At 35.1% G+C, this 23,027-nt stretch overlaps 1 protein-coding gene and 1 long non-coding RNA gene across 2 annotated transcripts in view; both read right to left on the bottom strand.

Annotated features, from left to right (window-relative positions):
• Positions 1-23,027, bottom strand: part of LOC132106315 (uncharacterized) — a 329,308-nt gene that overhangs the window by 4,667 nt on the left and 301,614 nt on the right. The window lies entirely within an intron of this gene.
• Positions 11,795-23,027, bottom strand: part of LOC132106314 (uncharacterized) — a 29,267-nt gene continuing 18,034 nt past the window's right edge. The window contains exons 3-4 of the long non-coding RNA XR_009424111.1: positions 11,995-12,097; positions 11,795-11,894 (exon numbers count right to left, since the gene is read on the bottom strand). This is a non-coding gene — a long non-coding RNA (uncharacterized LOC132106314). The remainder of the gene's footprint in view (positions 11,895-11,994; positions 12,098-23,027) is intronic.

The raw sequence follows: 23,027 nt of genomic DNA, 5'->3' as shown, positions 1-23,027 counted from the left end.
GATGCTTAGGAACCTTTAAGTACACACGCTAAGCTTTGTGTACTTTCTCAAAACCACATGGTGGTCAGTGTGCACGTGAACACTTTGCGCACTTTCTAAAAATCCACAAGTGGTAAGTTTGCACACAAGACTCTGCAAACTTTCTGAAATCTTGTACGATAAGGGTTACGCGCTCCGCTTCGTTCCCTTTCTTGAGATGATTAGACCTTGGTTCCTTGGGCTCCATTCAGCCAGTGTGTATTTGTTTATACACCTCAAGCATCGCTTCCCTCAACATGAGGGGCTATTTGGGTGATTCTCGTGGTAATTTAGCAGCACTCCCCTTTTTCCAAAAAAGAGTTCCCCTCTCGTATGAGACTGAGTTCTCTGTTTTTTCCCCAGAGAGCTCCAGTATTGTTTCCATAGATCGAGTTGATGACTCTCAATCATACTGTTTTGAGATGCAACATTCCATCTATGAGCTGCTTTATCAGAGTGCCACGAGAGCCCCTCCTTAGAACAGTATTTGAAAATCCATGCTATGGTAAGTGTGCACGTGAAGTCTTTGCACACTTTCTGAAATCCACACTGTGGTAAGTTCGCACGCTAGTATTCTGCGTTCTTTCTAAAATCCTATATGGTGAGGGCTTCGCGCGGTTGCTTCGTGCCCTTTCTTGAGTTGGTAAAATCCCCATTCATCTTGGGCGCCACTCCACCTGTGTATCCTCGGATACCTATCTAAACAGGGTGTTGCTACTAGAGAACTGTCGAGACAGCTCTTTCAGCAAGCTTATGTGTAAGCTAGTGGTAGCCCCTGTGTGACAGGCAAGACTTGGTAGAAATGCTAGGTTCTTGGCGGTATCCTTTTAAAGGAATCTTTCCTGGTTCCAAGCCTTCAGCTCTACCCTGGTCCGAGGCCCTAACAATTAAGTTGGGTATGTAGATAAGGCCTTTTGGCCATAAGGGGTACTGTCACAGACAACCGTCTAAACGTCCCAGGGGCAACTCCCATGAAAACGGTAGAGTTGGTACTTAGTGCTTGCCATGATTCTGGCCTGCACTCCCCTCAGCATGGCGGCGTGGGTATACTGTTCCCAAAAGCGACCCCTAGAGGATGCAGTTCGAAGTTCCCTCGAAAGGGAACTGTCTCAGGTTACGTATGTAACCAAAGTTCCCTGAGTAGAGAAAGAGACACTGCGTCCTCTAGCTCCCTGCCATGCTTCGGATGCAAGCTTCAGACGAAGAAGATAATGACATGCCCTCCCGGTGCTTATTTATAGTCACGCCGGTAGTGACGTCGGAGGCTGTCGCCGGCCAACAAGTTGGTGTTTTTTTAATGTATGCTTCAGACACGGGTCACGACGAGGTGTTCCCCAAAGCGACCCCTAGAGGACGCAGTGTCTCATTCCCTACTCAGGGAACTATGGTTGCATACGTAACCTGAGACAGTTTTTGTAACATGGGAAATATGATTTTCAAAAGACAAGTTGCGGTCTAATATAACACCCAGATTAGTCTAGTTGCAGATTGTAATCTACAAGATTTTGTGTAGTGTTTTTTGGTCCAATAATGAATATCTCTGTCTTATCCAAATTTAATTGGAGAAAATTATTGGTCATCCAATCTTTTACATTTTTAACACACTGTTAGCTTAGATAATTTAGAAGATTCATCTGGTCTCGTTGAGATATATAACTGAGTATCATCAGCATAACAGTGGAAGCTATTTCTGATTACCAAGGGGCAACATGTATATTGAAAATAGAAGGGGACCTAGGACGGATCCTTGTGGCACTCCATATTTTACTAATGATAAATGAGATGACTCTCCATTTGCGTTCAAGACTATGAGTTACTTTCTTGAGAGAGTGAGTATTACTTTTATACCATGGCACAGTACATTTTTCTCTTACCTTTTTCAATTTGATGGGGGCAAAAGCTTCTAATGTATTAGAGAAAATAGTGCCCATGTTGTCAGTCATTTCATCTAATTCATCTGTATTTTTGGGTACAAATAGCAGTTGCGATAGATCAGGCAGGTTATTTGCGAATATGTCTTTGGTGACTGGAACAATAGTTCTGCCCAGATGGTAACGCTGAGACATATAGTTAATATCAGTGATACGCAGCATGCATGAAGGAAATGGTCTGTAACATCATCACATTGAGATACGATATATAGAGCAGTAAGATCGATTCCATGCGATATAATTAAATCTAGTGTATGATTAAAACAATGAGTGGGCCCGGTGACATTTTGCTCGACTCCAAAAGAGTTTATTAGGTCAGTAAACGCAAGTCCTAATGCATCATTTGTATTATCAACGTGAATATTAAAATCTCCCATGATTAGCGCCTTATCAACTGTAACCATAAGGTCTGAGAGGAAATTCAAACTTTAAAAATAGTTTTTGTTCATTTACTTGACATGTTTCTGGTTTAATCACGATAAGATTTTTTGTAGATCCTACATTAAATTTATATTTTGACCTCACTATTCGGGGAACAGACTTAATAGATTTTACAGCGCAAGTACTTTTATCATTTAAGCGGGTGGAACAAAAGTCATCATAATAGTTATTTGAGAATTGTCTTACTAGTCAAATGGAGCGAAGTGTCCTGGAGATGTTGTCAGAGAGCAGCTCCGCTCTGCCTCTGCTGGGGTGCAGGCCATCAGTGCTAAACAGCCTAGGACACTCCCAGAAAAGATTCCAGTTATTAACAAATAGCAGTTTCTGTTCTTTACACCATGACAACAACCATTCATTTAAAGCAAAAAGTCTACTGAACCTTTCGTGTCCTCGTCGATACGTGGGCAGTGGTCCTGACACGATGATCGTCGCTGCGGGCGTCGTGCTGCGAACTGTCTTGATCAGGCTCCTAAAGTCCCTCTTCAGCGTCTCTGTCTGCCGCAGCGGTTCCGGGTGGAGAACTCGAAGATCGGATGGGGAGAAGTCCTCGCCCTGGGCTTGGCTCGCGTCCTCTGCTGTGGATGTACCCAGGGTCCATGGTGTCCCGGCACCGGAGTGAAGGACATCTGGGAAGATCGCATCCTGGGTGCGCCAGTTGCAGGCAATCTATTTGTCATTAGCCTCCTTATAAGTACCAGTCTTTCCCCGTTGTTTGTATGGTGTCCTTACCATTCGTATGTCCAGTCTTCTCGTTTCTCGAGATTCTCCATTCCTCACATTCTGAGTTTCCATTCCGTTCCGTTCCCTTTTCCTGTTTCCTTCCTTGTTTTGTTATTTTGTTTGTTTGGACTGCATTTCTGGTTTTGACCCTGGCATGTCTGACAACGAATTTGGATTATCCTATTAAAGCATACCTGCGATTGGATCTCTCGTCTGCCTGTGTTTTCACTGGTCGTGAATCATTACAGAAGGTTATGGTCCAGAGGTGAGGAGTTGGGTACCTGCTAGGGATATCCTAGGGGGGACGGTACTGTTGTCTTATTTTGATCTTATGTGGGTAGGGTTATGTGTGTGTCTCATTATCACTGATTGTTTCATGTGGGCATGACCGCTAATTGTTTCATCAGCGGCAGCTGCGATGCATTTCCTGCTCTCTATTTGTGTTTGTCAGATCGTTGTTTGAAGTCTCCCGTGTTCGTGTCTGGTTTTGTTGCCCTTGATAGTTTCCTGTTTCACTCAAGATGGATCGCTTCAGTCCCGTACTCACCATGGGTTCTTTACCTCCTCATTCACCTCAGGATCGCCCATCTTAGTCCCTGTGTCATGCTCTCCTGCTGTCTGGTTAGGGAACTGATCCATGGCCGCGAGAGATCTGCCCTATATCCATTCTGTTGGCTTTCTGTTTATTCTCTGATGTTCTGTGTGAACTTGGCTCATTAAATCTTCATTACTCTTGCATTTGCTTCCTCTCCTACTTTATCGTTACAGAACCATTACAGTTACTAAATGAACAGGCTGCTGCACAAAGGTTTTTTCAACTGAGAAGTTGCCTTATTGGTTAATATCCCCAAACTGTTTCTTAAATTTTAAATTAAGAAATTAAATTAAAATTAAAAGTAATCTCTTTGGTAATATAAAATAATTTTCGGATATAACTCTAATCTGATTACCCCTCATTTCAAATGTAATTATAATGAAATACAGTTACTCAAATTTTGTCTTTTAAATACGTAACACTGTTACATGTATTTTGGTACTCCCCAGCCCTGTGTGTGTATATATATATATATATATATATAAGTAGAGGTTGAATTAACTAATTACAAATACAGTATAAATACAGCGATACAGTAATTTTTTCTATTTTCTTGAGTATAATCAAATTGTGGTACTTATACTGTTACTTGAGTAGAATAAAACTAAAGTATACAACTTTGCTACATTTATTTTTCACCAAAAGGTTCAAAGTAAAAAAAAATAAGACAAAAGAAGGCGACGATGGAGAAGAGCGAGCCAGCATTTGACGGGCACTTTTTAAACTGCTGGGGTGCAGCCCTGCGCTTCAGCCATTACCAGACAGGTATGACTCGGGTGCAAAACCAATCAAAACTTCCAGTTCAGCTGCGGGGTGGGTCGTTCAAACCACGCTATGCTCTGTGTTTCTGTTACTTTTTTCCCTCCCCACATGGAATAAAACATAAATCCACGAAATGGTCCTTAGACCCAGTGCTGTAAAGTTAAAATACTGAAATAGCAAGCTCAAAATGTACTATGGTCAAAGCATTCAACACTTTAATATTAAGTTCCTTAATATCTGCAAGTTCTACACATATTACTAATCACAGAAAAAATATATATTTTAGGCATTTTTACACTAACTTAAATGTTGATTTATCTAGTTTAGTAAAACTCAATGTGTTTTAATGAAAGTTCCCAGGTAGTGTGAGTTTATGGCCAATTTAGCAAAGTTTTTTTTTTTTCTACCATACAATAAAATTACAAGATTGAAATATTGGACCTATCAGTTGTGGATATACATCCTGCTTATCTAACCTTGCATGGGGGATGAGTTATTTTAAGGAAATAGTAGAGTAATATGTGGATTTGGAAGCAGAATCATAGATTTAAGCTGCATATAACTATGAGGAAATCTTATCCTCAATTAGCTTGTGAAGCTTCTAGATGTTAGAAAGACAAAATAGCCTACTGGGATACTAGGCAGGTTTGTATGTTTCTATAAAATTATATCAGCATAGAAAAGCATATTGCCTGTGCGGTAGTGGAGCGGACTTTAGAAGGTTCTTTCTACACACATTTCAGTTTTGGGATGGTTTATTTATGAATGAAATGTCATACAATCACAGATGACAGCCATTTCATTCATTCATTCCATTATATCGTTTACCACATTATTAGGTTTTCCACAACGGGGCAGCGATGACTCAACATATTATAGTGGAGGAGGGGAAGATGGCAGCTTCTTAATGTTATTTTCACACAGAGATCCGAAGGTCTATTAGTAAAATCTTTTGAATTTAGCCATTTTTGTTGCTTTATATGTCAGTGGTGACAAATCAAAAATGAACGTTCTAACAAACTTTCTTCAAAGTTACTAACATACGTCTCAGTGTGTCTCCATGATCAAGTTGATAAACAAATTTTCAGTGGTCAAATACCAAATGTAGTGAGTTTGCATGGAGCCAATACCTTTTCTTTAAAAAATGGATATCTGAAGAATAAATAATATTTAAACCAAATTTTTGTGACCAAAAACTATACGTATGTCACTTTGCAGGAAATTTCTAATGGATAAATAATGTTTAAACCTGTTTCAAACCTTGTGTGCCATAAGTGGTCAAGTTGTAGTACATTAACTTGGTTTCAATAGTATGTACATGAAATTCTATATCTAAACCAGTTTTAGGGATATTTGAAATACGTTTTTTTTTTTTTCATTTTAACAGCTTCTTAAGATACCAAGAGTTCAAATATACAGTAATATAACCACATGTTACCACATTGAGATCCCAATAAGTTTTGTGCATGCTGTGACTTGTCGACAATTGCAGCACCACAGGGTTGTGATGGTGTTCAGGATGGGGTGTTTTCCATGGACCCCATATGTTGTTCAACATAACTCGTAGTGACCGATAGGGAGCATCTCAGTTACGTACGTAACCCTCATTCCCTGATGGAGGGAAAGGAGATGTTATGTCCCCATGCCAGATCCTTGAACTATTCGCTGTTGCCGTGAAACATTCTCGGTTCCTCTGTGTAAAACCTGAATGAGTGGATACAAGATGTTGCCTTATATACCCGTAGGCACGGGGAGTGGCTCAGCATGCAAAATCCACTAGACAAGGGAAGGCATCATTGGCATTTTCTCTTAAACTCAGAGATGATTACATAAAGTCTCTGATCCCACTATCAGGGAATGATGGTTACGTATTGTATGTAACCGAGACGCTTTCGTTCAGTCTACAACAAACCCTTTAGGTTTAACAGTATTTGACAGTAATATAATTGTTGAGTTTTAAGTTCCAGAATCTTTACAATGGGTTTGTGATTCAAGAAATGGCTAATCAACCAAACAGGTGTTGCACTTCACCATCTAACTGGGGACCAAAATCATTTTAACAAATTCACTATTTTTTGTGCATTTCAACATTGCTTTAACTCTACAAGTTAAAGGAGCCATTCAAGCTCAATACACACAATTTTCCTTGTGCTTCACAGTTCACTGTTGTTCCTAAAATGTTTGGTTCAGTGATGTTAAATAATATTTTTCACTTGAACAAAATTAGTTAATTTAAATGTTTTTAAATTAGATGGCCATTTATACACAGGCTAAACTGTACATGCTAAACTTACACAGCAACAGGTCTGTGCATGTAGTAGTGATTTTACTAAACTAGAGCATGCTTGTCCCCTGTTAGATGGTGGTTGACTTTACATTTAACAATATTTTACATTCTCACTATCTCTGAATGCAATGGAAATGTTGATAATGACACTAAAACACCAGATCTTTACAAAAAAAAACACTGTAAATAGATTTTGGTGTAAGAAATAATTAAATTAAAAGAAAGAAAGAAAGAAAGAAAGAAAGAAAGAAAGAAAAACTATTAATACTACCAGTTAACAGTTAAAATCTAATGTAAGTAATTTTAAAATAAAGTAATATACTACCCATATTAGTCAAAATTGTGTATAAAAACAAATAATGTATGTAAATCATATGTCACTATTACATTCAGAAATGATGTAAAAAAATGGTTACATAGAAATAAAACTTTCATAAATAACCACAGTAGGCCTCTGATGCAATAAATGGCTGGCAAACCAAACAAACAGGCATCACACTTCAAAATCTAACTGGGGACCAGTCATTTTAACAGACACACACACACACACACACACACACACACACACACACACACACACACACACACACATATATATGGTGTTATGACTTAAATCATGCTAAAATTAAGTGGCCAAGTGGTGACCTGTACAACGTGTGTGTGTGTGTTTGAGCTCATTTTTAGCAGTGCCCCTGTAGGCAAGAGCAGGAACTGTAAGGGCCAATTCACACTCGTCATTCACACTCCTCTATTTTTTTAAATGCCTGCTGTTCCAGAGAGGCTCTGAGGAGATTTAACACTAACCAGTCTTTTAAACTCCTTAACTCTTCTTATCTGTTAAAGCATACCTATTCTCAAACATCCAAGACGACCTGATTACAGTTAGGCAAAATAAAGTTATTATTTTACAATTATTTCACTCTAAAATATGCTAAATACTGCAGGACAAATACTATATAAATTAAATTTGTGTGTGTTTGTGTACATCTACACACACACACACACCCACACACACAAACACACTTTATTTTTAATATAGACATGAAAAAGCAGAAATTAAAATGTACACTGTAAAAAATGTACTGTAGAATTTACAGGATTTTACTGGCAAAAAAGTTGCCAATAAAATCCTGTAAAAATGATGTTAATTGCTGTAAAATGGATTACAGGAAATTAATGCAAAGCAAATTACAGTTAATTGCTGTATGTGGAATACAGTAGTTTGTAGTATTTTTTACAGTAACATTGAATTTTACTAGTATTTTATTTTACAGCAATATTTTGTAATTTCACTAAAGTACAGTATTTACCTGGCAAAAAAGTTGCCAATAAAGTCCTGTAAACATATTTTACAGCATTAATTTGTAATTTCATTAAATTACAGTATTTAACTGGCAACAAAAGTTGCCAATAAAATCCTGTAAATTACCCTAAATACAATATGATGTTGTAATATTTTAACAATGAAACTGCTTTAAAGAATAATTTAACAGTAAACTATAAAATACTGATATAAATGCATTATCGTGAGCTCTATCTTAATACATTTACAAGTGAATAAAAATGAATAAAGTCAATGATGTTGCAAATAAGTATTTATTAAAACTGGCAGAAAGACATTGCAAGGCTTTTACTGGTAAAATAAAGATGTCAGACTTTCAACAGTTAAAATCTTATCATAAAAATAACATAGCATCACAAATAACTCCTATACATGTAAAAAAATAAGCCATACTCAGAGTAGAACATTAACTTTCTATAAAAATGAAGGTCAATCAACAGAATTTGTATAATTTTTGTAAAAAAAAAAAAAAGTTTTAAAGAAAATGATTAAAATAAAATGCTGGAATCAACATTAAATCACAAATTCTGTTGTTTGAGCTTATGTTCTATTAAATTAAGAATATTCCTGCAAAAGACAATGTAATAAATACATACTGAAAGTCCATCAATTTTCTGAGATGAGCACACACATGAGGGTTGTCCCTCTTCTCTGAGACTTTTCCACTTGTTTTGCCTCTATGTGTCCGTCTTGCATCCAGTGAGTGTTGTGATTCCAAGAAAACATCTGCACATAAAAACAAGCAAAAGCATCAGGATAAAGTTATGTATCAAATGAAACTAGCTCAATAAAATAAATGTCAAAATGCCACTTATACAATACAATCAGAATTTACCAATACTCCACCCCAAAATGAAAATCTTGCCTCACTTACCTCCATGTCGTTCCAAACCCGTAAAAGCTTCATTTGTCTTCGGAACACAATTTAAGATATTTTGGATGCAACCGGGAGGATTCTGTCCATCCCACTGATTGCCAAGTAAATACAACTGTCAAGGCCCAGAAAAGTATGAAAGACATCATCAGAATAGTCCATCAGTGGTTCAACCGTAACGTTATGAAGCGACGACAATTATTTTTTGTATGGAAAGAAAACAAAAATAATGATTTATTCAACAATTCACCTCATCTGCGTCAGTGTAGTGTCATTTTGGAGAGTATCTGTTGAACTGCAGCTGCTGTTCTGTGTCAGCTGGGTCACATGGACACGCTTTCTATGTTTATTTACGCTTTGATTTGAACAAAAACAAAAATAACGTCTTTGTTGAATAAAGTTGTTCTTTTTGTTTTCTTTGCACACAAAAAGTATTCTTGTAGCTTCGTAAAATTACAGTTGAACCACTGATGGCAGATGGACTATTCTGACGATGCTTTTCATACTTTTCTGGGTTTAGACATTGTTAATTGTTTGGCTGTCAGTGGGACAGATGCAAGCCTCCCGGTTCTCATCTGAAATATCTTAAATTGTGTTCTGAAGACGAACATAGCTTTTACGGGTTTGAAACGACATTAATCACTGTTAATCACGTTAACAGTGATTAATGACTAAATTGTCATTATGGGGTGGAGTTACCCTATAAACTAAATAAGTAACCTTTTTCGCAAATTAAATTACTTAAGTAAAACTTGTTACCTTGACAAAATTCAAGTGTGCAAAAGATGTCTGCTCCAGGGACGCTAGACTGAAACTGTAATAAGTCTCCAAATCCAGCTACAAGTTGAGGTATGAATTCACAACCATCTGACCCTCAAATAGTCAAAAGCCACTGGGTGGACCTGAAAAAGAAATATAAGCAATAATTCAACCTACATTGCAGTATTTCAATATAAAATGTAATCTAACTTACAAGTTTATCAAATTATTTAAAGTATTAATACATTACCTAATAAAATCAGCTTCAGAGTCTTGATGCATCAAACATTTCTCCTAATAACTAATGAGTGAATCAACTGAGTCATTCATTGAACCGATCCGTTCAAAAAGCTGAATCATTCAGCAAAAACACCGCTTAGTTTTGATTTGAGAATGAGCAAAATAGTTTTGATTGGAGCGTTGTTTGGAACTATTTTCGTTGGTGAAATAGAACAACAGTTAATATTGTGTCTAAAAGAAGTAAGTAACTTGTTAACTAATTGTTTATTGGACTATGTATTTGCAATCGTGATACTCACGAAAACAGCTCACTTATGATGCTTCTTATATCATAAATAAACTCAACAGTTGAACATTTACCTCATGTACTTTCCGTGAGTTTATGTGTGCCGTTAAGCTTGTTTTGATGTTGAATGAAACGTTAACATAATAAGAATCAGTCTCGCGTTTCGATGCTTCCTCAGTCTTTTTTTTTCTGTGTTTTATTTTTTATTTTTAATCAGGCTAACTTGTCCAGTCGGGCATATAAAGATGTCTTTCACTTATTATAATAAGGCGTCACGTCAATATGGGACATTTGAACACATACAAACAAATGAACACATATAAAAATTTCACATATTTTGCTGTTTGTCAGTTATTTCGACAGATAACGTTAGTAACGTTAGTTACTATGACAATCGTTCGCATTGGGCTTTATGATAAAAGTTAAGTAAACACTACTTTAAATGCTCTCAATAAGAAAATGTAACGAAAATTTGGCCTAACTATGCTATGATAGCAATTCCCAGTTTACTGAACAGAAGTTACTAAGGCCACTTGTCTAAATGTCAGGATAGGAGGCTATTGTGACCTGATTTCGCTTATACATTAACTCAAATAAATATAAAAAGGATATATTTCTCAAGTATAATTAAGTGAACTTACCAGGAATTATGAATAAAGCCTCTAATCTTTCAATCGTCCAGTCGGCTGGGTTTCTGATTTGAATGATGCGCACGCAATCCCATAATGCCACACTACAGTAAGTTAGTGTAAAAAGCAGGAACTACAGTGACAACACCTGCTTCTTGTAAATGAATTACAGTTGATGGGGAAATATACTGTTAACAAATGTAAAACCTTATTTGACCCATAATGAATTAAGAATTACAGCTGCATCTTGTAAAATTTTATACAGGAAAATTCTGTAAAAGTTAGCTGTAGAAACTACAGCAATTTTTTTACAGTGTAGTAAGTCATAAATGCTTTGTAAAACAGACCTAAGATTGGTCTCTTTAAAATTAAAATTGGTTATAAAATTAAAGCCATGTGTGTAAATAAGTTATGTTGAGGTTCCCGTGAGATTTTTATTTAGCCATTAAACCAGAAATAGCCACCTGGTGACACCTGAAACGCCACTGATATTTTAATGCATTTTCCAGTCCCAAATTTATTTAGCAACATTATAAAAAAAACAATAATAAAAAAAACACCTAAAGACCTTTCAACAATATATTTATTTTTTTAAGACTGAAAAAGTTTGGATGTGACACAAATATTTACCCAATAATTTGCCCAATTTAGGTCTGCATGTGTACAAAAGGACTTGATATTAAGATTGCTGTATGTGATTTATTTATGGAATGGTATAAAGAAAATTATCTTAGACAACACTACAAGTCATTTTATAATAAAAAGTTTTTTATTATTATTGAGAAACAGAATTACATCCGCTACTACTTAATGAAAGCACAGCTGTGCTAAAATAAACCAAGTTAAATAATTAAATTGTTTTAAGGTTGTTGACAGAGTTCACAATATATAAATCACATGAACTAATTTTGCATGAATTACTCCTTTTATATGTTCTGCCACAGTGTTGACACTTCTGAGGAAACAGCTGGAGTCAAAGTGAGCCAGGACCACCACTGCTGCCGCTGAAACTAGGTGTACATAAGGAGAGGGTAATCATGTTTAAATAAATTACAGAGAAGAACATTACACTTAATATTTCTTGCAAATTATAATAATGTGATAAATTACCTTAAAAATGTGTAACTCGTGAAAACACATATCCATTTGCCTGAATTCTCCATGTCAATTTTGTTTCCTTTTCTATACCCCTTTCCTTTAGCTTCTGTTTTATCTAAAGAAAAAATCAAATATGACATGAGTAATTTTCTTTTCATTTTCTCTTTGGTTTACAATTTGCAATACTCTTACTAAAATGAGAGACATCTGAATACCATTTAAATCTTCATGTAAAACAGTGATTCTTATGATTAAAAATTTTCTAGCAGTAAACAACAATTCATAAATTTATAAGACTTATATATAAGGGTTGGAAAAAAATCTTAAAAGAAGCTGTCACTCAGCTATTTTAAAGGGATAGTTCACCCAAAAACTTTAATTTTGTCATTAATTACTCACCCTCTTGTCATTTCAAACCCATAAGACCCTTGTTCATATTCGGAAATCAAATTAAGATATTCTTAATCAAATGTGAGAATACTTTTTGTGTGCAATTAAAGAGAACAAAAATAACTACTACATTCAACAATTCCTTCTCTTCCGTGCCAGTCTCTGTACATGCATTTGGATTTCATAAACAACATTTGTTTTCCAAAGATGAACAATGGTCTAATAGGTTTAAAACAACTTGAGGGTGAGTAATTATTCATAGAATTTTCATTTTTCATTTCATTATATACAGACCAAATATTGGTTTATATATAATTCACACAACCACAATATTGATGTTATAAATGGGCATGTCCCCATGGTGCATGTTGGGCCTTTCATGTTGAATCATACTCTACATTCTCCTGTCTCCCATAGGACGAACAAATTTGGAGAACAATGTGAGACTGCAGGTATATACAGTAGGTAGACTACCAGAATTGGTAATACCGCCGCGTTAACTGCAAGTCAGTCGGGTGTTAAAATCATTCTCGAAACTACCGACAGGTGGTGCAAAGGGACGGATTGCGAACTGAATGTAATTGTAAAATCTTGGTTTGTTAATGGAGATGAAAGGAGGAAGTAAAACAACAATAACATTATAATATAACATTCATTTCAAAACGGTAAAAAAAAAAAAAAAAAAAAATTCAGGTTCCATATGCTGAACGAAATGAGAACGGTCCAGCATTTAGAAATAATTCTTATTAACTCTTATTATACAATTATTACTGTTATTATTCTTTATTTTTCTAACTGCTAACAGTTTGCATTTTCGAATTATGCCTTATGTGTGACCAACAATTTTGTATTTTCTGTTTCAGCTGTTTGATCGCGCTGGTGCCTCAAACACACATATTCATTGGAAACAGTGCAGCCATTCACCGTGCCATGCGGCGCGAGCAGCAGTCCACTTTGGCATATATTTGTTCATTATGATTTTTTTCCGTCGAATACTGAAACACGTGTGAACTACAAAGCCTATTTTCAAACGGGCAACATCACGAATATGGAAACATTTGGATTTCTCCAGAATGAGAGAGCCCAACCTTATTTTGTATTTCCTTTAAATTATAATTATTTTATTTTATTTTATTTTATTAAAACTAAGCATCAAACACTGCAATTATATGTATCCATTAAAATTATACATTTTGAATTATTGTTCTGATAAATTTGTTAAATGTAAAGGATTTGTTGTAAAGTGAGGGGAACTAAAAATATCCTGTTTGCACCTATAACACTATTAGGCCTGCCGTTATAATTTCTGAATGTAATAAAATGCAAATTAAAAAAAAAAAGAATTACATTATATACTTAGCCTAGATTATGGCCATACTCTGTTCCTATGTTGTTAACTATTTACAAGTTTTGTGTATGATTTTATCCAGTTTATTTATTTATTTTTTGCATCTGAAAATGACTGTGAATCACATTCACTCCGTGCGCTTTGGAGCAGAACCTGCCTCTCACGTTGCTCAGCTGTGGACGATTTAAAAATGTTTGATATGAAGATGAATGATGAATGAATGTCCCATTTTATACAGGAATTGTTCATTTAAAAAAAGAAAAAAAATCTAATTACATTGTTAGTTTTATTCTAACATGCAATCAAGGTCTTCGGATACTATATAAGATACAAGTTAATTTAGGCTAACATGCACTGTGACATTTTACCATTTCAACTTATAAACTCCTTGAGATTTTAAAGTCAGTTTAATAGCATTTAATAGTAATTCAAGTGGAATCTAGTATAAAAAAGGTTTTAATTGCTTAAATTATTTCTATGAATTAATAATGTTAACATGACTTTTTCGTCATATAATTTTTTACGAGCTGTATTCGTTTTCCGAAACCAAGCACCCACTTTTTTCTTATTTAAATCTATTAATCGCTTGCATATCTCCTGCAACAGAGTGTTTTTTTTGTTTTGTTTGTTTTTTAGCAAGTTTCCACTGTCAGGGGAGTCAAAATATAATTACATCATCATTATTGTTGACATTTAACATCAGAAATGGAAAATAAGGGCTAATTGAGATTCCTTCTTTTATTCTTTATTTATAATGTTTAATCTTGTTTAAAATAAGTGTTTATTCTTTAAGAAAATAAGGTACAGAATAAGGGACAATCCAAATATTTGTATCACAATCACGTTGTTATTTGCGTTCACAAATAACAACGATTTTCACAAAAATAATTATTAATTATCAATTGATAATTTTTTATTATTATGGTCTTGTGAAAATAATAATATAGGCTGCGAGAAAATAATGAATACAAAGAGTACGGCTGATATGTGTGCAGGCATGTTTCAACCCAGTAAATTAAAAATTAAATTTAAATAAAAAATTAAAAACATATTCAACATACTCATATTCAACCCAGTAACATGACAACACACCATTCCTCGCCCCAAAAAAACATACATACTTCAGTTCAGCTGGAGGGGGTTGAGGACAGGTAACGAATAACAAAGTAGTGCATGACAAAAATGCATGTTGTTTTATTGAAGGAATTTTAAAATACAAATTAAAATATAGGCCTAATATGTGAGAATATTGACATTTTGCATATAAATCCATGCAGCCTAGCTCACTAAAATAGACAATTTTTAATGCTTCGATGCAAAGTAAACCACAACTTCTTTAGAATAATATAACATAATTCATATTAGATAATACTGCACACCTATTAAATATGGTGTAATACTGTGTAGCTTAGAGAAAATATAAGCACTAGTCCATAGGCTTGACATTTATCCTGCTTGAATTCGTTCTAAGAAACGTACATAACTTCAAGTAATAAACTTTCATCTGTGAATATTAAATATTTTAAATATAATGTTTTTCTTTCATTTTCCCCGATTGCAGCCGTCAAATGTAACACATCAGTGAGGTAAAGCTGACGTCTATTTGCAAAAAAGTGCTTTGATGCGCTTGTTTGATAACTTGTGGTGAAAGCACCACTCAGCGGTCAAAAGCTGAAAATGCACTTTTGTGGCGGTAGAACCATCATTGTGGCTGAACTGGGACAGAGAGGACAATACACCTACTGTATGTGACTTTGTCCTCTCTGTCCCAGTTCAGCCACATTCTGCGTTTCTGGTGACAGTACTCCAGCTGTGCAGATTAAATGACAGTTTTTCGTAGGAGAGGAGAAATGCAGAGGAGAGTTATTTGTTGTTGTTGATTTTTGTATGTTTATGAATGCAGAATAATTCAATTCTGATTTAGCTATTTTTTGAAAAGTTGTGGTGTGTGGTGGCATAGGTTGGCATCTCATTCCACCAGAGATGGTTAGTGAAAGTGACATGACATACAGCCAAAAATTGTGACCCATACTCAGAATTCGTGCTCTGCATTTTACCAATCCAAAGTGCACACACAGCAGTGAACACACACCCGAAGCAGTGGGCAGCCATGATGCAGCACCCGGGGAGCAGTTGGGGGTTCGGTGCCTTGTTCAAGGGCACCTCAGTCATGGTATTGGTGGCCCGAGACTCGAACCCACAACCTTAGGGTTTAGGAGTCAAACTCAGTAACCATTAGGCAACAACTTCCTCTTTGGAAGGTGAGCAAGAGCAAACACTTGTGAATTGAGATGGTAAAGTTCCAATGGCAGTCCTGACGGCCACTGTCAAAGCCTTAAAATTATTCTGGCTACAACTGGGAGCCAGTGGGGTCATCAGTTTAAAACAACAGATATAGCCGTGTATCATCTGCATAGCAATTGTAGTGTAAATGGAGAAAATAAGAGGAGTCAGCATTAAACCTTGATTAGATGATGAAATTCAGACAACCCTCCTCTCTGTGATACCTTGAAATATATGCATGTGAGTTATGTATGAAGACACACAATACCTGTGATGTCCAAGTCAGAAAGGATGGACAGGGGGAACCGATTGTCAAAGGAGGATCACAATATCAAAGGGAGCAGACTGGTCCAGTAGAATCAGGACAGATGATTTGGAGTTTGATTTTACTGGCCAAAATGTTTTAGTAACAGGCAGCAAGTCAGGCTCCATTGAATGATGGCTTTTGAAGTTGGACTGGTTATTTTGTCAAGTTGGTTGTTCCGTGAGAGAAAAGCTTTTTCAGAATTCTTTTAACAGATTTCCAAGATAAGACAACATTGTGGTTTTTTTTTTTCAAACAGTAAGATTGTCTGGGCCTGCTTAAATAGTTGGTTGCTGATCAATTCTAGGTTTCTCCATTTGGCCTGGCATTAGCAATTACTACCCTTATGAAGTTCACAAGTGCTGCTCAGGCAGCATTGTAACTCCAGGGAATTATTATAGACAGCTTTTCAGTACCTTGGGGCAAGAATTTCAAAAGGTCACAGTCTTTGTGCTGTGCATAATAAGCAATGACTGCACTGGATTACAACAGAGGTGTTTCAGATCAAAGAATAGGAGGGAGAAAATACTATTGCTCTTGCATACAAGGCACATGAGTTTACTTCAACTTTTGGCATTCAAGGTCTCTCTACTAGAAATTGTGTTAGTCATATAATTGTGGATCTTTGAAGGCCATTTGTGTGGTGTCAGGCTGCGGCGTTAACTGCAAGTCAGTCGCGTGTTAAAATCATTCGCGAAACTACCGCCAGGTGGCACAAAGGGAAGGATTTAACATTTTAAATGTAATTGTAAAATGTTGCTTTGTAAACAGAGATAAAAGACATAAAAAAACAACATTATAAAGTAATATTATAACATCCTTAAAAAAACAATTTTTTTTTTTTTTTACAGTTTTACAGTGAGTTAATTTCAAAACATGGGATAGTCTTAGGCTACAGTCTACTCATCAAAAATAAAAAAAGACCTTTACAGAAAGGCTCCTGTGCATGCTATTGTTATTAAACAGCCATTACATATAAGGCCTATATATATATATATATACATTTTAATTTATATATATATATATATATATATATATATATATATATATATATATATATATATATATATATATATATATATATAAATCTTACATTTAGTCTAAATTTAAATTATTTGTTGTGAAGTGAAGGGAACTAAAAATATCCTGTTGGTACATTATAACATTATTAGGCCTGACTTTATTATTTCTGAATGTAATAAAATGCAACTTAAATATATTTTTTTCCTCTCACAAACTGAATTTTTTTAGCGTGTGTTTTTATTTATTTATTTTTAAACATGCAGTAAATTAAAATATGCGATTAATCGATTAAAATTTGTTACTGTGGGTTAACAAATTTACATTACATACTTTGGAACAGAGTCTGGGCCTAATCTAGGCTTGTTGTTTTTTTTTTGTTTTTTTTTCATTGCATCTGAAAATGACTTTTTTCATCACATACACTTTTGCGCACTCTGGCACAGATCCGCCTCCCGCGATGGTCAGGTGTGGACGATTTCAAAATGTTTGATATAAAGGTCAAATAAGCACAAAGTCACTTTTACAGACTTTTAGAGTCCTTAGCCATTTTCAAGAATCTCTTCCATCTTTATTTGACCCTCTAACTTTAGCGCTCACTATTCTAGTTCTATTCTTTAAAAAAAAATAATAATAAAATAAATGAAAAATCAAACTACCTTTCTAATCTTTTTGTATTCTACCCATTTTCTTTTTATTTATTATACAATTATAAAAAAAACTCTATAAATAGCTTGCTCTATTATTTTTCTAATCTATCTGTTTTCTTTTTATTTATCATATTATTTAAAAGCCCTTGCTATGTGTACTGTGTTTAAGCTAACTGAGACTTGTTATAGCACTTATATATCATTGCTCTTTTGTTGTTTTTGATTGCTTCCATTGTCTTCATTTGTAAGTCACTTTGGATAAAAGCGTCTGCTAAATGACTAAATGTAAGTTTGCTGGCCCATTTTATACAGGAATTGAAAAAAATCTAATTATATATTTAGTGATGATATCTCAGATCATTATTTAGTTTTGTGCAAACTTCATATAGCTAAAACTGTAAATTAACAGTGGTTCATGTAAGTTGTCTACAAACCAGAAGGTTGGTGGTTCAGTCCCCGGCTCCACCTGACCAAGTGTCGAGGTGTCCTTGAGCAAAACCAGCCTGATCTCACAATCAAAACGTACATATTTAGACGTAAATTAAAACTGTCCAGTACGTATGTGCCTTTATGTATTTACAGTGTCATTTACGTATTATTTGGACGTAATTACAGGTTCGATACGTATCGAAATTTACGTATAAACAACCTCAAATACGTACAGATAGAACGTGTTCTCTGACCAGTCAGTTATCCATAGAAATTTGCTCATGAAGCTGCTTTTCAATGCGTATCGGATTAATTTTTTTAATATTTATGTATATTTTCCCCTTTTTATAATTTTTTTTTATAAATGTAAAATCCCTATACCTCACCCGAACCTAAACCTACCCATTTTATACAGAATGTTAAAAAAATAAAACATAATAAAACACAATTTTAGTAAAAATTAAACATTTAGTAACATTAAAACGTTATTTTGAGCCACTAACGTTAATCTTACACCTACCCCTAAACCTACCCATAACCATTTCTTAAAACTACATAACATTACTGTTATAAATAAACAAATAACAGACAAACAAACATAACGTTAATCATTTATTTTTTGCGAAAAAATATCAAAAGTGGTACCAAAAGTAGTTCAAATGATAATGAGTTCCAGTCGCAGTCCTCTCTGGAGGTAATAGTTTTTATAGGGTACAGAGCAGAATTTAATTTATTAATCCGTGAAATTATGAATCTGTCTTCTCTCCGCGAAGGCGCACTGGCGCAGTAGCAGTACTGATTTCAAATGTCTATCAACTGAAACACGACATGTCGCAATCTGTGACGAATTATGTGAGAACCAATGAGAGTTCATTATTAGTGCCGTAAACCATGTCGTAACGTTCCTGTGGCGAACTGGCGCTATTTTCAAATTCGAATCATAACGAGCGCGGGCTTTGACTGTGACGGACGCTGTTGCTGAGAATGAAGATGAAGATCGATGGATATGGATATGTTCCTTGCAAACATCTGGATTCTAAACATATGGAGTACAGCAAACAAATAAAATGGATGTGATTTGTAATTTTATGCTGTGCTTTTGTGTATCTATGGTTTGCAGCATGCACAGAAATGTTATTTCCTATTAAGTAGATGAGTAAACTGCTTTCAATAAATTCAATAAAAACATTTATTGATATGACAATTAAATACAACAGATTTAAATCATTAAAGCCACGATTTTAATATTAATACATGGGAATTCATATAAATTCACACTTTACGTTAGATTATTTAAGTTTTTTTAGCTGCTAACACGTAAGTATTTATACGTTTTACTGCTATAAATACGTCTAAGTTGTACGTTTTTATGTGCATGAAAATGTAAGTAAATATACGTGTGGTAGAACGTAAAAATACACTCGTATTCTCATGAGATCACGTTGGCAAAACACCTAACTCCAGCTGCTCCCGACGAGCTGGATGGCGCCTTGAATGGCTGACATCGCATTTGGTGTTTGAATGAGTGTGTGAATGGGTGAATGTGAGGCAAATTGTAAAGCGCTTTGGATGGCCATGTGGTCTGTTGAGAGTGCTATATAAATGCAGTCCATTTACCACAAAAGACTGCTTTGTAAGTAATCTTCCTGATGTATCCGAATTCCTTAGCATAAGGAATCCCTAATCCCTAAAGAGAGCAGCCCAGAAAATGGAGCGCAGCTGGAGGAAAACAAGACTAGAGGTATGTCGTATTGCTTGCCGGGAAAGTAACCTATCCTACAGAAAAGCATTAAAAACTCCTAGATCTGATTACTTTTCATCTCTTTTAGAAGAAAATGAACATAACCCCAGGTATTTATTCAATACAGTGGCTAAATTAACAAAAAATAAAGCATCAACAAGTGTTGACATTGCCCAACATCACAGCAGTAATGACTTTGAAATTGTAACCATTCTGCCGTCAGCTACAGTATCGCATCAGACAGTGCACCAAAGATCCCCTGAGAAACAGTTCCACTCATTCTCTACTATAGGAGAGGAAGAATTGTATAAACTTGTCGGTAACACTTTAGAATACTGTTTCTTACTTACTACATAACTAATAAGGAATTATTGAAGAACTAACAGGTGATTATTCAACTCACTACTGTTAACTACTAAGAAAGATGTGTTAACTAATCAGTATGATATATAATTTTATGATTATTTTAAGTAACAGTTAGCTAATCAGTAACTAATATATTCTGTGATACCTCCTATTAACTATTATTAATTATCTACTTGTTAAGGTTCAAGAAAAATAACTATGAAATAACTACTACTGAACAGTTATATGTAAATAATCACTATATAATCAGGCTGTGTCCCATAAATCAAGTACTTGAGTAAAAGTACAGATACCCCAATAAAATATTACTCCAGTAAAATTATAAGTAGGCCTGTTCATTTTCAAAATTACTTGAGTAAAAGGACAAGTACAAAGTACTACTACGATAGCAACTTTGTTACAGCCCACTTATTATCTTATAATGGAAATGAAATATGGATTTAGTTTGCTTCTAAATGTTTAACTTTTGATTATGAAATGTTTGTTAATTTAGTTAAAATGTGGGCAGTATACATGTTAAAATGGAATAAAATATGCTGTATTAAGAAAATGTTCTCATCTGAAATAAACAGATTTAAGTCAAAATGATATAGTTTATTGTTATTTACTAATAGGTTCACTTTAGAATTCTGTTTCAGGTTCTAAGTAAGTCCTGCAAAATTATCTGATAATTCTTTATTAATTACTAATGGGTTCTCTATGTTTTCAGTTTAGAATACTGTTTCAGATTATAAGTAATTCTTCAGGAATTATCTGATAATTCTTTATTAATTACTAATGGGTTCTCAACATTTTCACTTTAGAATAGGCCTAATGTTTCAGGTTCAAAATAAGTCCTGCAGAATTATTTGTTCATTAATTATTAATTACTAATGGGTTCCCTATGTTTTCACTTTAGAATATTGTTTCAGATTCTAAGTAATTCTTCAGGTTTTTTCCTGATAATTATTTATTAATTACAAATTGGATACCTGTATTATCACTTTTCCTCAGGCTTTGCCTTACATACAGGAATGTAATTAATGATAATGTGGTATATGCTGAGGAGGCACACATACAGTAATTTCTATAAAATATAAAAACTAAGGTAAGTTATCATAAGTCATAGTGGGGTTCCTATTGGAAGCTGATTTCTTACGAAACACACTCACAAAACAATTCACTACATAGGCAAAACCTCTATAAAATGTATTGCATTTATTAATTTTGCATTTTCATACTACTACTACTATTGCTAAAAACATTTATATGAAAGGGTCACAATTCAATGTAATTGCGTAAAACTGTTCATTAGTAGTTACTTCATAGTTATTTTTCTTGAACCCTAACTAATAGATAATTAATAGTAATTCTTCAGGAGGTATGACAGAATACATTAGTTATTGATTAGCTAACTGTTACTTAACATAATCATAAAATTATATTACATACTGATTAATTAACACATCTTCCTTAGTAGTTAACAGTAGTGAGTTAAGTCTTAATGAATAATCACCTGTTAGTTCTTCAGTAATTCCTTATTAGTTATGTAATAAGTAAGAAACAGTATTCTAAAGTGTTACCAACTTGTTAAATCATCTAAACCAGGGGTGTCAAATTTAACCGGCCCGCCAGGGAGTTTAGTCCGGCCCGCGGGATAAATCTGCAATATGAAAAAAAATTAATTTTCATTTTCGGCGGACCTAACAGCAGATGGTAGCACTGAGCTTCAAGGTCTGAGTGGCGTTTGGTTCAATCAGTTTTCCCGCTTTTCTGTTGGCACTGGCGCCCTCATCAGCGAAATGTCTTTGTCAAAAAAGAGAAAAGTGGACACAGAGTGTCGGATTGTTTTTTATCTTCCTAAATGTTCACGAAGGAGGTGAATGGGAAACCTGTGTGCCTGGTGTGCATGCAGCAAGTTTCAGTTCTTAAGTAATATAATATTCGGCGCCACTATGAAACTCATAATGGCGAAAAATACAACAGCTTGCATGGAGAACTGAGAAACCAGAAGATAAATGAAATGTTGGTAGGTCTGAGGAAACAGCAATCTGTTTTCACCCAGAGCAGAGAGGCCAGTAATGCTGCAGTGAAAGCCAGCTACCTAATTGCTACCGAAATAGCATTAGCATCAAAGCTGTACTGTAAGGGGGAGTTCATCAAAAATTGCATGTTGAAGGCTGCCGAAATTGTATGTCCTGAGAAGCGACAAGCTTTTGCCAATATTATCTTGACAAGAAATACTGTGGCAGACAGGATTTCGAAACTATCAGCAGATTTGGACAGCCAACTGAAACGCAAAGTGGAGTCATTTCTGGCATTTTCTGTTGCAATTGATGAGAGTACCAATATTACGGATGTCGCGCAACTGGCCATATTCATTCGTGGAGTTGACGAGACTTTGACTGTCACAGGGGAGTTTCTTGAGTTGGTGCCTATGACCGACACCACAACAGCTGAAGACATTTTCTGCTCCGTCGTTGGAGCGCTGGACAGAGTCGGGGCGGACTGGTCCCGCACCGTAAGCCTGGCTAC

Source organism: Carassius carassius, chromosome 26, assembly GCF_963082965.1.
Source record: "Carassius carassius chromosome 26, fCarCar2.1, whole genome shotgun sequence".
NCBI lineage: Eukaryota > Metazoa > Chordata > Actinopteri > Cypriniformes > Cyprinidae > Carassius > Carassius carassius.
Note: the sequence above shows the minus strand (reverse complement) of the source record. Positions and strands in the feature narration are given on the sequence as shown.